Below are 4,417 nucleotides of genomic sequence, written 5' to 3' on the forward strand. Positions count from 1 at the left end.
GGTCAATTTAAATAGATAACAAACTCTGGATTTACATATTTTCAATTAAAGAATAAGTATAATGATTTGAAATATTTTTTTATATAACACAAAAATGATATTTGATACCACATAATTTGACTTATAATGTGCATGTGTCTGTATACTGTAAAAAGTTTATGTTTGTGTTTACTTTACGTACACTTCATCTTACACTCGGGTACTTTACAAAACTACAAAATGTTTAGGTGTTAAAGTTATATGTAGATCAATATTATAAAGAACCGTTTCAACTATTGGTCGAAATTAACTACGATGCATGGGTAACTATACTCGACCGTACGTTTGTGATCAGTTTATAATTATATGCCGTAATAGATTATAAAATATATTTTACCAGTTGTTTAATTAAGAGCAAAAACATATTATCATTATTGTATTCAAATAATTAAAGAATCGGATTTAGTTTTCGTAAGATATTTTAGATTGTATTAAATTTTAATCACATATGCTCTGCAAAATAACAAACAACAACAGGTTGTACGGTTAGCGCAGTTGTCGGTATGCTATCTGTCCACTCAATATTCATTTGCCCACTACATCTGCATATACGTTTGGTTGTTGTTCCCGATACCCGATAATCTGGTGTCTCTCACTGCACAAAGCCCACGCCAAAATGGAACATTGGTGGGGCAGATTGCTGGTCCTCATATGACGCAGTTTTCTGCAAACTTTGACTGGATCCAGCATAGCTGGATGTAATCCTTGCCTTACCCACGTGATGTAAGCCTAGCAACGTGGTACAATAATTTTACATTTGTTATTTTTATTCATTATTTTAAATTTAGGTAGTTTAGTTTTTTATCATGAACCTAAACACTATTTTCAGAGATTGTTTGTGTGAGCAAGGAACGACAACTCTGCGTGGAGATTGAGGGGTATCATGAACTTTAAAATACACACATCAATCGATCTACAGCCGCAGCATTAGTGAATATTTGAATAACGCTTCCGATTACAATAAATCTCGTATTCGTTAATAACTTTTTCAATTGGTCCACTACATGGATACTTATTTTCTCTGATAAAATATCGGAAATAGCTGTTATGAATTTGAAGCAGTTGTGTATACTACCTAACCGATACAATACGTACGTCGTCAAGAAATCACATACGCCTTTCGATAATATAACCAACGCGTTTAACTGCCGTGAATTTATGAATGCTTTGACAGTTGAGAAGAAACGGACTAATCGGACTAATATATATATAATATAATATATATGTATATATATATATATATATAAAATATGTATATATTATCATGATCAGCTTAATAACCAATATTCATCACAGAATGAGATTACAGACTGTGGACATCAAACTCATTAAATATTCAATAAGCGAGTTGAATTCTTGGCGCATCGACGCAACAAGCAACAATGTCCTTGCTTGGCATTAGTATACATTCCAATCTGTTTATCATTGATTATGGGCTCTATCAGGCATATGTGTCAAGCGTTGCGTCGGTACAGCATACACTAAGCAGTCATGACCGGGTAATTATTTATTGAACGAACCCAATTATTTGTAATGCCTAGTTTATTAATTGTATGAATTTAATTGACGCCCCACCCACAAAAAGAAAAACAAATAACAAAAAATGATACGATCGTGTGAATCGTATCCCTGTGTAGTGGTACCCCGCTGTGGTCACAATGCAGTGACCTTTATCAGATGTAAACAATTTAACGATGCAGAGGAAACCGAGCTGTTTCACAAGCACACAAGAACACTGAATGATAAGAAATGTGTTATTCTTCGTTTGAGGATAATAGTTAAAATTATAATATGTTTCTAACGTTAGTTATATAAACAACAAGTTTTGTTAAACGATTTGATTTCATACAAATCCAACTACACTTCTAGTATTGTGTTGAACTAAGAAAATGTGATTATTTCCAAATTTAAATGCGCCTTGTATCTTGTTCTTGAAATGCAAACATAACAGACGTTAAATTTGTTGGTTCCTTCGGGAATCGAAATCATGACCACGTAGAGAATAGAATATTGTAGTTCACAAAATCCAAACATGCAATTGCAAGTTTAAACAACTGAATATTGACGGATCAGTTTGATATGCTCAAGAGGTAGATACGGACTAGATTAAGAAAACAAAGTAAATATCCATGAGATAAAAGCTTGATGCTAATTAAAAAAGAAATGTGTCAGAAGCTGAATTTGAACCAGAACACAAGTCTTTAGTTTATATTAAAGGCTCCAGTGGGTATCGAACCCACGATCTCCTGTTTACTAGACAGGCGCTCTGCCACTGAGCCATGGAGCCGATACAAAAATTAAACAAACGACCAACATGAATTTCCAATATGTAGTGTAGATCGCTTTAAATTACCGAAACTATTTTATAATAAACAAATATCAACAAGAAACCGTAAATTTAAAGTAGTGTTTTAGCAAGGACGACATAGCCATAGGTGCAGTTTCGATTAAAATGTTAACAACTATAATTATGCATGGGTTTAATTAATATATTTAATACGTTTACCTTTCCATATCTTCCTTTTCACTTAAAGAACTGGAAGAATATCAAGCAGCATTCATTTACATATTAATAACACCATGTTTTATTCCATTTTCGAACGAAAATTTAGAAAAAAAAGTGTTTTTTCTTTGCAAGCAGACTGAACGCTTGTTTCCGTGACCTATCTGCACTGTGTAAATGCCTAATGAATATTTGCTGTTTGCGTCTAAACGTATTCTTCATCGTGGATGGAAACCCGCATTTCATTAATCGCTACTAATGGTATTATGTCCGTAGTTAATTCGAGTGTTATTTGGCGTATTTTGTTGTGAATATTGATTATTTTTCTTATTCAGCCATCTTGGAATAATGAAGTATGCGACAAGATGCATAACATCGTAAAGTCGTGTATGTCCGACTACATTCGCGAAACAAAGGATGAGTCTGATGTCGAAAGAGAAGATCGATGGGAATACTATAGTTACTTGTATTTACAAAAGTAGTTGTGTTGGATTGTGTAATATAAAGACAATGGCTGGGATAAATTGATTATTTTGGGAAAATTACATGAACATTACATGGATGTCATTGACAGAGATACGGCTAAGGTTTTTGTTTTATTTTATTCTCTTAACAAAAACTTACCAGAACTGGTATATCTTAACAACGTGCGGTTTTGATGGTGTCAGCACGGGCACTTATTCAGTTTTATCATTACAGTTGACAACAAATAATTTAACTCACATGGGTATATATTTACGATAAACGGGCATTAAATTCGCAATTTTCGCAATATGGCGAATTTTGCAAGTATTTATTAGATCAATCATGATAAAACAATAGTGTAGGCCAAAATATTCTATGATATATACTATCCTATATTTGTAGGATTTGACGAACATAATTAATTGTTTGTTTTTTTATATTTCGTCTTCAGCGTCTATTTTGCATAACACACAATTTTTTCTCGAATGGGTTATTATTTAATTTATTTTCATATTAGCCCACTTTGTATACAACATACTTGTCTCTAAAACCATATTAAGCCTCGTAAATCATCGGTTATGTTCACATAAATTAATCAGCCTTCTCTTGAAACCGGCGCAAATATTTTAGAAATCGATATGTAAAGGTATAATTCCGTGATGATTCAATACAGAAATCTGCAACTTTTATTGTGTTGCCACATTTTTCATATAATAGCACTATGAGAAATCGGTAAATGTTACGAATTGCTGCACTGCAGCCTTATTTTTGAATATGAATATTCGGTGTTTCGCTGATGTAACTGTTCTCTCGATTTCAAAACATGCTTTCGGATGATTTGCAAGCGATTGAAAGCAATTGGTAAATTCCACTAATTGTACAACGTGTGTTGAATTAATTCATTATGCATCTTTTATAAGTAGTGCATACATTGTTCGTACCCTGAACGAACTAAATCGGAAGTTGTCCATTTTAATCTTAAACGAAAAAGAGCTGGAACATTGGTTTTATGTAATAAATCGAGTTATGTTTTCATATTTACTCAATAAATGCCATTGGTTTAAAAATATGCGTAAATTTCTGTATGCATTTATTATTAGAGGAAACATACTTCTTTATTGAAAAAGCATTCCCTGTTAATCGATTGTACACTTATATCTATTTATTTGTTTATACTAACAAAGACCAATTAATTTGGCCTACCAATATTAAAAAAGACATTGACTCTTGTAAAACTCAGTACATACAATTTGTGTTTGATATGGGGCTATGAAGTAAATAACACCACGTTCCAAATGTTGTGATTTTACTTGAGGGCATTCAAATTGATAATGTATATAAACGCTTAAGAATTTATTCTAATCGCGGTTCCAACGCAATTCAATCCATGGCAACTGAGTCTCATATCGT

General features: G+C 32.6%; 1 non-coding gene across 1 annotated transcript; it reads right to left on the reverse strand.

Moving 5' to 3' along the window:
• Window positions 1–2,254: 2,254 nt before the first annotated feature.
• Trnat-agu (transfer RNA threonine (anticodon AGU)) lies at window positions 2,255–2,326 on the reverse strand. The gene has a single exon. It is a non-coding gene; the product is annotated as a tRNA-Thr (tRNA).
• Between the last annotated feature and the right edge of the window lie 2,091 nt (window positions 2,327–4,417).

This window comes from Dreissena polymorpha, chromosome 6, assembly GCF_020536995.1.
Source record: "Dreissena polymorpha isolate Duluth1 chromosome 6, UMN_Dpol_1.0, whole genome shotgun sequence".
NCBI lineage: Eukaryota > Metazoa > Mollusca > Bivalvia > Myida > Dreissenidae > Dreissena > Dreissena polymorpha.